The sequence below is a fragment of the Rhinoderma darwinii genome, unplaced genomic scaffold (assembly GCF_050947455.1).
Source record: "Rhinoderma darwinii isolate aRhiDar2 unplaced genomic scaffold, aRhiDar2.hap1 Scaffold_128, whole genome shotgun sequence".
NCBI classification, from domain to species: domain Eukaryota; kingdom Metazoa; phylum Chordata; class Amphibia; order Anura; family Rhinodermatidae; genus Rhinoderma; species Rhinoderma darwinii.
The window spans coordinates 163,410-175,535 of NW_027461960.1; the positions used below are offsets into that span (position 1 = coordinate 163,410).

Genomic DNA, 12,126 nt, shown 5'->3' on the forward strand with positions numbered 1-12,126 from the left:
ATTGAATGGTATACAGTTAGAAACAGTTATGAACAAATTAAACTCAGTGGGAGACGACACATCTACTGCATTAAGGATAGGTGCCTCATGGTTACCTACTACCTTTGCCATACAACAGAAAGGGTTAACTATAGATGAACTGTTCCTAAATGTTTTTAATGAAAGTATGCTAACCGAATATAGAACATTACAGAATGTATCAACTTTAGTAAATTGGACAGTATGTACGCTTAAAACGATGTGGCAACAAGAACAGATGAATAATTTTAAGAATAAATTGTTTAGTAGTCATGTTAGGCAATGGACAGACATTCTGCCCATAGGAGAGAGAAATGATACGTGGTTATTGTTACAGCCTGAGTATACTGAGTGTACACCTAAATGGTGTGCAGGAAGACTAATAGCATTTCATGTGAAAAATCCTACTCTATTATGCAAATTTATTGTTATGCCAATGGTAATGATTGATCCGGTGACATTATTAGGACAATATTGGATGCCAGAAATAAAAGGAACACACATAGACTCTCAAAATAAGACAAGGAATATAGATTTGTGCCAGTTAACAGAGCAAGGATATGTATGTAATCAGCAGTCAGGGATATATGAACCCTGTCTAATGCAGGACCAGGATAATGTATGTGCACTCACTATAATCCCAGAAGCTAACCTACAGGTTTATATTGAAGTAGGTCCACAGCATGTATGTTTAATAACTAACGACAAGCAGACCCTTAGCCAGTTTAATCTCATAGGACCATTTTCAGGATGTCTATACAATGTGACGCATTTGACTTGGGGGAACCAAACTATAGTGTTCCTGCCTACTTTAGAAGAAATAATGTCCACTGTATGGGTACCTGAACCTTTGCCCTATGGAAATTTTAGTTTGCCACTGGAAGAGTTAAAACAAGTGTTACAAAAGTCTAAAGACGTAAAGAAATTGATAGCAGCCCATAATGTAACTCTAAGTAAAGTGAAAGTATTGGCTACAATAGCAGCTAAGGAAGTAATAAATTTATCGTCAGCAATAAAAGATGCTAGTGCCCATCACTGGTATGACATATTTACAGGATTTTCCCCCACTGCCACTAAGATACTGCACGTGTTATTCCAACCCTTGATATGTTTCTTAATATTGTTTATATTGCTTACATGTTTTAATTGTTATACATTTTGTAAAATAAGGGAAGCATTCAATCAGAGGCCTATACATTATGATGAAAGAGTGTTGTGAGATTACCCCACCTACATACCTGTGTGAATCAAGTGAAGAAATGGATCGAAGCCTTGCTATCAGGAGATAGAAGTAGCATTGGAATTTAGGTGTTGTTAAAATCACAAAAGGAGGGATTGTTATGGTATAAATATATGTATAATGTATCTGGGGCCCCAAGGAGTGAAATGTTATAGAGGAGAACATGTGTTACAATAGAATGGGTATTTTAGAAAGGTTAAGAGAGGAAATAGTTTACAGCTGCTTTGATGTCCATTGTCTGCAAACAGATGGTGGACAATCAATTGACCAACCCCCCCCCCCCCTAAGCATAAAGGAAGCCTAAGGGAATACCTTGAGTTCCACCAATGGGCTTTATGGGAAAAAAGGATGTAAGGATTGAATATACAGATGACTCATATGTATGGAATGTTCTTTGTTCTGACGCTATAAAAGCAACCACTACAGTTAAATAAAAGCAGAAGGATTTTTACTTTGAGAAACGTCTCAGTGTATCTGTTGCTTCTCCGAGCTCGCCCCCCCCCACCTGATTTGAACCTGCATGGAGATCAAGGCGTAACGTGACTCAAATTGCGATCACAATAGTAAAGGGCATAAATTTATAACGTGAAAATTAATGCTGGAATAGCTGCTTATTTTCAATTCTCTCCTAAAATAAAGTTAATAAAAGTTAATCAATATATTGTAAGCATCTAAAAATGGTGCAATTACAAAATACAACTCGTCCCGCAAAAAACAAGCCCTTATACGGCTATGTCGACGTAATAAAAAAAAAGTTACGACTCTTGGAATGCGACCATGAAAAAACAAAAAATAATCCTTGGTCATTAACGTGCAAAATGGCCCGGTCATTAAGGGGTTAATGTGGCCCGTATTTCTCTTTATTTCACTTTAATTTTCACTTCGTTTCACGTCACCATTAAGCCCTTCGGTTTTCAAAGAGTACAATATCAGCCGTCACTTTGCCACGAAGCATGCAAACTATGCTAGCAAGCAGTCAACACAAGAACGGGTGGCTACTGCTCAGAGGTTGGCAGCTAATTTACAGAGTCAACAGAACTTTTTTCTTGATAAATCACAGTGCGTATGTTATTTTAATCTATTTACATTTCCTTCTCCCAGTATCTGCGAAATAGTATGTAAATGCCATATCTTGCATATTCCTTGAGACAAATTTATTAACTGATAAGGGCTATTTTTCACATTTGAAAGACAGTTAATAAATTGGGTTGTAGTGTTCTTACTGTGCTATGAGGTTTGCACACACTACATTTAATGCTTTAGTATATCCGGCCCAAACACTCCCTCCAAATGCTCCTGGCCCGGCCCCTCTGTCAAATTTTAGAACCCATTGTGGCCCGCGAGTCAAAAAGTTTGCCCACCCCTGCCTTAGACTGTCACACAGAAACCTCTGCATGTTCTTTATATCCACAATTTCTAGTTATAATCCCTCCTCATCGGGCTGCAGCGGCCAAACCGCAGGAGAAGTGGGGGGTGTGAACATAATCTTAGGCAGCCTTGGCTGGAATTACAGCTGTGATTGGATAGAGTAGGTCACATGTGGACACGAAGTCCCTGTTTACACACCAAGTTTTTTGCAGGTGGAAAAATCTGCCTCAAAATTCCTTCTGCCGCTTTTTTTACGCATTTTTCGACCACGGCCATTGAGCACCGCAGGCAAAAATGCTGCGAAAACCATTTTCTTTGCCTCCCATTGATGGCAATGGGAGGTCAGAGACGGAAACGCTTGAAGAAAGGGCTTGACGTTGCTTTTTCCTGTGAGTGTTTTTTTCTCGTGGGAAAAACGCCTCTGCATCCCATTGAAATCAATAAGACTAGTTTTCGGACGTTTTTTGGTGCGGTTTTCGATGCGTTTTCCACTTAAAAAAACGCTCCAAAAAAACTCTGTGTGAACTAGGCCTAAGTTTATGCAGTTTTCTAGAACCCTATTCACATTCATACTTTATGTGTCAATTTGACCATGGAAATCTGCAATAAATATGTAACATGTGAACATAGACTTAGGGCATGACCACACATGGCGGAATTCCTCCGCAACTGTCCGCATCAATGCCGCACAGAATCTGCGTTGCAGATTCTGCAGCGGATCTGCACAAAATGTGCAGAAAATTGATGCGGACTGGCCGCTGCGGACTGCAGGAAAAGTGCTTCTCTTCTCCCTATTTAGTGCAGGATAGAGAGAAGGGACAGCACTTTCCCTAGTGAAAGTCAAAGAAATTCATACTTACCGCCCGTTGTCTTGGTGACGCGTCCCTCTTTCGGCATCCGGCCCGACCTCCCTGGATGACGCTCCAGTCCATGTGACCGCTGCAGCCTGTGCTTGGCCTGTGATTGGCTGCAGCCGTCACTTACACTGAAACGTCATCCTGGGAGGCCGGACTGTAGACAGACGCAGGGAGTTCTCGGTAAGTATGAACTTATATTTTTTTTTACAGATACATGTATATTGAGATCGGTAGTCACTGTCCAGGGTGCAGAAACAGTTACTGCCGATCGCTTAACTCTTTCAGCACCCTGGACAGTGACTATTTACTGACGTCTCCTAGCAACGCTCCCGTCATTACGGGAGCCCCATTGACTTCCTCAGTCTGGCTGTAGACCTAGAAATACATAGGTCCAGCCAGAATGAAGAAATGTCATGGTAGTAAAAACAATACGCTCCGCAGCACACATAAGATCTGCGGACTTCATTGCGGAATTTTGACTCTCCATTGAAGTCAATGGAGAAATTCCGCCATGAGTCCGCAACCAGTCCGCCGCTGCTCCGCAACAGACAGAGCATGCTGCGGACACCAAATTCCGCTCCGCAGCCTATGCTCCGCAGCGGAATTGTACGCATCGTGTAAACGAACACTGCTAAATTAAAGTGAAAGTCAATGGAGAAACGGCTCCGCTGCGGATTAACGCTGCGGAGTGTCCGCAGCGGAATTTAAGTGAAATTCCGCTATGTGTGAACCCGCCCTTAGGGGCTACACGTGATGTTTCAGGCTACATTTACACACTGCAACCAGGTTACATCACACTTGTCTTCTCTCCCAGATTGTCCTGGAGACTTCCAAACTAGGGAAGATCTTACATGATGTAGCTGCATAAAGGAAGGCACTCTGCTGGGACTATTTGTGAGGGGGAACTCTGCTTGTAGTGGTTATTGGGGGCAGTCTGCTGGCACTAATTATTGGAGGCACTTTGCTGGCAATATGGTTTATTGAGGGGTCTCTGCTGGTAGTGTTGTTTATGAGGGGGCAGTATACTGGCACTGTTTAAGGCACAATACTCTGCTGGCACTGTATGGGGGCACTCTGCTTAGTCTAATGATGGGGTCGCTCGCTGATAACTGAGGCTTCTTAGCTGTCCTTATGGGTGGGGTTTACATAGGAAAGAAATTCTCAAACCACATCTCAAATCTCCCTGTAGTTGATTCTAAAAACAGACAAGTATGGCTCAGAAAAACGGCTGCAAACAAATAACCATTGATGTGAATGGAAATGAACAAAATCTTTTTTGCTTTCTGCGATTATTATTTACATGTTTTATAAGACATGTTACATCTCGTGTTATACACAGCAGGAGGCAACAGCACACGTCTTATCACACAGGAAGAGGAAATACATCAGAAAGGGAAACGGGAAGAGGAAGAGCAGCCATGTCATACAGGAAATACAGGGAAGTGACATCATCACAGGAGGTAACGTATATCCTGTGTGCGGGGACCCCAGAAATATGATGACACTGACGTATCAGGGCTGATACATAGTAATGTTATGTTAATGTTATGTCATTATATATCATTACGTGTGTGTTTAGGCTGTGCTTATATATGTTAGTAGGTCGGACCAGAAGGATTGCGTGTTCTGTATACAAGCTCCAGATAAAAAGAACATGGATCAGCAGAACAACACCAGCGCTCCTGGGACTGCGCTCCAACCACACAGCATTTCATCCGGAGGATCGACTGTTCCGTAGTCCAAAACGTCGCTTCTCGGGTTCTATTCTTACAATGGAGGAAAAAGTCAATTACATATTTTCAGTAATTATTGTTACAATATCTCCATTAAGGAAATCTCATGTATGGAATATTTTTTTGTATCACCTTAACTTCTGGTTACACCTGAAATGCCCTATAAGGGTATTTAGATATCATAGAGGGGGGTATCACGCTGGAGACCCTCTCTATGACCCAAATGGAAGCTCTGCGCCACCTCTGTCCAGAGGCTGTGTGTGGTATTGCAGCTTTTCTGTATTGAAATGTATAGGGCTAAGCTGTCCACACACCGCACATCACCTGTGGACAGGTGTGGCTCTGTTTTTGGAAGATATCAGCTCTATTTTTCTAATTATGTACAACCCCTTTAATGAAATAATCTCTTTAGAGGGTTTCTCCATCTCAGACGTTTATGTGATATCCACCTATGCGCATGCACGCAGCTCTCTCCGTTCTGTACTATGGGAGTTACACAAATAGTTCAACAGCGCTCAGCTGTTTCTGAAACTTCCATAGAACAGAATAGAGAGAGGGACGTGCGAGGCCTTTCCGAAGTCATTCTCCACCTGGAATCAGCAGCCATTAGACGGGACAGGGATCTGGGAACAAAGCAGGACAGGGTCAGGGAGAGACCTCCGTTTTCCACATAGGTGTGAGTCCCAGAGAAATAGTAAGATGGGAGTACCCCTTTAAATAAAACTTCTTAGTGATGATCCATTTTCTTAAGGTGTTTAATTAAACTATGGACAGTGGGGTCGAAGAACCGGCACCCAAAATATCTATACTGGAGTGACATGCCTGTTACTAACGCTGTATACAAGCTCCCCCCGTATAACAGACAGGGCCCTCACTGAGACTTTGTAGGGGCTCCTAGAGACAAATATATATTGATGTACAGACATTTTCCCCTCCGTTATTGTGCAGCAAGACCTCCCCACATATAACAGGCAGGACCCTCACTGACCCCCTGGACAGACACATAGGCCTGAATATATTTATATCTTTATATTTTCCATTATTCACCTGCAGGAAATGTTATTTTTAGAAATGGGGAGAAATACTTGGAATTGTGTTTTTTTAGTTTCTGATGTTATTTTTGTTACTTCTCAGGTATAAGGAGAAAAGTAACCGGCACATACAAGATGAGACGTGGATGAAGATGTGCGGAGGACTGTACCCCACCGGGAAAGAGCGGGCTGTCACTGGTATTACCATGGGGCAGATTTACTAAGGCCTCATGCACACGACCATAGTGAGGTGCATTGACCGTGACTTACGGCTTGTACGTCCGCGGAGTGTCACCCACGGCCACCCTCAAATCGCAGGCCCTGCATATGACCGCGTGCATTATTTTCTATGAGCCTGTACCGCAAAACACGACCGTAATAAGACATGTCCGTTGTTTTTGCGGTCCAGGTTCCTGGGCAATGCATGGACCGTGGAAACCAAGGTCGTATGCATGGGCCCATTGAAATGAATGGGGTCGCAATTCACCTGCAGATTTGCGGGTGAATTGCGGCCGCAAAAATAAGTTAGTGTGCATGGGGCCTAAAACTATCTGAGTTTTACACAGTGTAAACTGATACAAGGAAGTCAGAAATTGCGCCAAATTTATCACAGTGGTGCACGATGTATGATAGATTTTGCTAGACATGTTAGACACTTTTCTCTTCCTTATACCACCTCTTGGTTGGCTTAGTTTAAGACACGCCCCTTTATTCTAGGCCACGCCCCTTGTCAAGCACGCCGCAAAATGTGTCTAAAACAATTAATAAATATGGCGCACAACATGTACGCCATAATTCTGGCTCAATTTGAATAGTAAATCTGTCCTACTATAAATGTAATATAAATTTGGGGTTAGTATTCAGGGCATATTCCCTATTTAAAGAATTGATAAGAGTCGGGAACCCTTCAGCTTAGTCCATTCTCTCTACTATCAGTCAGTACAGGGAGTAGTAGTACATATAAAACATTACATGGTCACCATGTCAGGTTTATTCTGCCTGCACTGACAGCACAAAGTCTTCATGGTGACTGCAGGACTGGAAGTCAAGGACCACCTCTATGATGTCCGCGGGACTTAATAGGGATATGGCTCTTTTTCCATTTATTTGTTGTTGTACTGTAATGAGAATATTATTTACATGCAGTATTTATTGCTAGGGGTATTTTTTTTTCTGAAAATTCTATAAAGAGCAAGTGGTGTAGGATTGGTTCAGACTGGTGACATCAAGACACAAATGTGACCTCAAGAATTCGTCAATGAGCTGATAATCCCGGTGCCAATTCTGGCTGCAAGTAATATATAAAGGGGCACACCTACCTCAAGTACTGGCACAGTATAAGGTCATCAGGGTGACTGCAGGACTGGAATTAACGCTCTTTTATGAAAAGTGTGTTTTGCAATGTTCAGCACATGGCAGCTTTGTGTATATAGTAGTATATAGACCCTACTGCACTGATTCTTCATACTATACCCTAATAGAGCATAGTTGACAATATTTGGAATTTCTTTCTAGGGACACTTTAGTTTCAGATGGATTGAGACAGGACTTGACAGGGCGTACCTTTGACAGAACGTGGTTCATTGGGCATGGCTTGTCATGGGGCAGGGTTAGTGAGAATACGCTTTGTGTACCAGATATTCCCTGTATTCTATCCTCACTATAAAAACCTTGCAGTAAGGACAGTATAGAGGGAGGGTATCGCCTGCAGAAGTGATCTAAGTAAGTATGGCACGTGACCACTGTGGCCAGTGATTGACTAGTGCGATCATGTGCCGATACGGGACATCACTGGTCCAGCCTATGTAAACAGGCCGGCAGGGGATTGTGAACCGCCGGCACTGGAGCCGCAGAGAATTAGAAGGTGGGTCTTTGCTAAATGGTGCAATTTTAAGTTTGAATTACAATTTTTATAAAGCCTGGAAAACCCCTTTAATAACAAACCCTAAAATGTATTCAGACCCCGGACAAATCCCCTTTATGTACTTTCCGCTCCTTCAGCAGCTCTGGGTCCCATTCGGCTCCGGACCCCAGCTCTGCTGGCTGAGCCAGGAGCTGTTAGTGATATTGGCCTTTACATATTGGAGTAATCCAATAGATAAAAGCTAATTTTTTTAATAAAATCCTGCGATGTAGTTTGGGTGGGCACTGCGCCTTTGATTGCATGACACATTTTTCTTGGAGTTCCCCTTCAAAAATAGATAAGCGGCGGGTAACACAAATACTTCACACGGGGACAGTAAAGTAAAGCCCATTTTATTTTGACTGTGTTTCTGGACTGGACTGGTCCGGGACTAAACTTGACTGATCCCTTCGTCAGTTTAACACCAGATAAAGGGACCAGTCGTGCCAGAAACGCGTATTTAAATAAAATTCTACCATCGCTTGGCGCCCTATCTGTCCCCGTTTTTAAACATTTCTGTTAACCGCATCTTAAAGTTGAGCAGATTTACTTGTGAATTTATTTAACTTAGTTGAACATAGAACGCACTATCTACCTACCTGGCAGACAAAGGGTCTTGGTGTGGGTCACGGGGAATATCTTCAAGAGAGCAACTCTTCACTAGGACATTTTATTTATTCTTGTTTCAGAACTGAAGGGAATGTACCGTACAACATCAGCAGGAAGCCCTGGTGTCGAGAACGTCAGCCATGGAAAGGGATGTGCCAGATCAAGGCCTGAAAGCTAAAGAGGCAGCAGATATGAACCACTAATGTCCATCTAAGAATGCCGGAACGTCATCCGTCCACACCTCCTCCTTCCCATCCCCCACTGTCCAGAAGGGGTTTTTAAGATCCATCCAATTAAAGTCTTTGAAAATGAAGCCTTGTCCATGATTCGCAGGGCTGCGGTGAAGTACAATGGTTTTGGGTGTTTAATGGCAAGTCTCTTCAGATGCCCGGCAATGGACTGCCTCCCCTCGTCCTGTTTGGTAGGGTCTCTGCACTCCCTTTCCTGTAGAACAGCTGCCCCTACAGATTCCCAAGGCCTTCTATATTTTTTTTCCTGTCTGGCTGATAGCAACACATGTCAATAAAAACATACCTCAATGTATTTATTGTATTTCTAATAAAAATGGATAGACAAATACATAAAAATAATTTGTTTTAATTCCAAAGAACTATCATGAAATCTATATTATACCTGTGTAATCAATTGTGGACATGGTCACTGATTCATTGAAGAATGAGTAGGCTGGGTAACCCGTGGAGTAACATCTAAACAAGAAAGACATCTTCCTGCTACAAAAACAGAGGTCATAATCAGGACGAACGTACACCACCATACAACAAAGTCCAGCAAAGAGATCCCCCAGCCTGAGACATACTGTACTCCGTGTCAGAAGAACAAGAATCTACAAAAAGAGAGACAACTGCATCCAGTCGATGTTCTTATCAACCAAGAGGTTCACAAGGTGAGAAGACTAGTTGACATTTTTTTTCAAGGTATTACCCTAGGGAGCGCTCCAGTTAACATCTTTTTCTCACACTGTATTTTCCTAAGGTACTGTATACATTTCACTCATTAATGCCGACCTAGCCAAGTGAGCACACAACAAAGTAAGCCTGCGCACCCAAATAGAGTACCAACATCTACATATCATGCCAATAAAGGAGTTTTGCCTTTGCACAGCGCTCCAAGGGGAGCACAATACAACTTCAATGCTACAAATACCTAACCTGAACGTCACATCTGCACCTTCCTCTTCTCTTTTGAAGATGTTAGTGTACAGAGTAGTAGGGGAATTGACCAGACATGATGTGCTGCCTCGTGGACTGTCCTATATTTCCAGAGCGAAGGAAAGATAGGTGGTCTGGCCAGTTGTAGACTTCATCCCTAACATCTGACACAGACCAAAATAAGTATTCGGCACTCAAAGCTAAAGTTTTAAGAAATCTCAAGTGCGCCAACTACAGTGGTCAGCCGCCATTCGGAACGAAGCGCCAACTACTGGATGTACCAGCAACCAGAACGGCACAGTGCCTGATGAAGGTCATGTAATGACCGAAGCGTCGCACTAAGGCTGGGTTCACACGAGCATGTTACGTCCGTAATGGACGGAACGTATTTCGGCCGCAAGTCCCAGACCGAACACTCTGTAGGGAACCGGGCTCCTAGTATCATAGTTATGTATGATGCTAGGAGTCCCTGCCTCTCCGTGGAACTACTGTCCCGTACTGAAAACATGATTACAGTACGGGACAGTTGTCCTGCAGCGAGGCAGGGACTCCTAGCATCGTACATAACTATGATGCCAGGAGCCCGGCTCTCTGCAGTGTGTTCGGTCCGGGACTTGCGGCCGAAATACTTTCCGTCTATTACGGACGTAACATGCTCGTGTGAATCCAGCCTTAGCCTCTGGCATCTACAACCACTTGAAATAAAATCAAGATTTATTCTTTAAACCTCAGCTTTGTGTGCCGAATACTTATTTTGACTACGATTGGGTTGGGACCCTATGCGTGCACCTACATCGTCCAGTGCGTTCTGAACCACTACTTATCTGACACAGACCATCCTGGAGCTGAATGTCTCTGAGGCTGCTCTTTCAAAGTTGCTAATGTAGCTCATCTGGGCTCCATAGACCCAACCTTTATATATGACTCCTAGAGAAATGGGTTAGTGAAAGAAAAAGGTATAATTCAGATCCTGGAGGCCATTGAGTATGTCAACCTTTGGACCTTGATTGGCACCTACAACATATTTTCAGAGTAATCCATCAGATGTCTCAAGAAGAACATTTTATGAGGAAAGGACAATGTTGATGAGATTGCAGGTCCTCCTGTTTCTAACTCACATAATTATTACCCAGCATCCAGGTAAATAGTGCATACAAAGTCCAGAAAAATAACCAGGCGACTGGTGCATTGTGCCCCGATAAATATTTCCTTAAAAGGATTGTCCGAGAAATGAAACTAGTTGCATGGAATGTTTTGAAATGAAAAAACAGCCATTACTCTCCTGTTAAATCCCCTGCGCCCATGATCTGGTGGTCAACCCGATGGGTTGATTGAAGAGACTACCCTACGTGGATCGACACCAGATACAAAATTCTCACCCAAAAATTAAGATATGGAATATGTTACCCCCTTCTATGGCAGATCGAATAGCCGTAATTAAAATGATAGTATTACCCCAGTTGTTGTATCCACTGATTAACAGTCCCATGTGGATAGGAGAAAAGACATAGACATTTTAATGAGGGAGCTAATTTGGAGAGGAAGGAAACCCAGGGTAAAGTTAAAATACTTGATGGATAGAGGAGAAGAGGGTGGACTGGCAGTACCTGACTTGAGAATATATTTTTTGTCAGGACAGTGGAGAAATATTTTGAGTGGGAAACAATCTCCATTTATACAAAATATTACTAAGTCTAGTAGGGGCCATCTTCAGAATATACTTGAGGTAATGGAGTCCGGGCAATTGAGAAATTGTAAGGAGTATCCAACAATATATATGATGCATGAAATTGGGGTTAAATTAAGAAAAATGTTTCATTTAAATGGAGCATTGAGTTTCACAACATTAATTGGCAACTTTAATATATTAGAGGTTAATAAAATAACTGATAACTGGAGTGGATGGTCCAAATATGGACTCAGGTTGGTTAGACATTTTATTTTTTTTCTCTGTGGGAGCTGGAGGCCTTGGTACTGGAAGAAAATATAGATATAGTTGGTGTTGCTGAAACATGGCTGGACTCTTCACATGACTGGGCTGTAAATCTACAGGGTTTTACACTTTTTCGGAAAGACAGGATAAATAGGAAAGGCGGTGGTGTATGTCTGTATGTGAGAAGTGATATGAAGGCGAGCGTGAAAGAGACAATAGTGGGTGAATACTGTGAGGAGGTTGAAACCTTGTGGGTGGAACTAGA

General features: G+C 42.6%; 1 long non-coding RNA gene across 1 annotated transcript; it reads left to right on the top strand.

Annotated features, from left to right (window-relative positions):
• The first annotated feature begins 4,553 nt into the window (after positions 1 to 4,553).
• Positions 4,554 to 9,327, top strand: LOC142699097 (uncharacterized). The gene is made up of 4 exons (XR_012865988.1): positions 4,554 to 4,943; positions 5,083 to 5,285; positions 6,351 to 6,445; positions 8,840 to 9,327. It is a non-coding gene; the product is annotated as an uncharacterized LOC142699097 (long non-coding RNA).
• Positions 9,328 to 12,126: the final 2,799 nt, after the last annotated feature.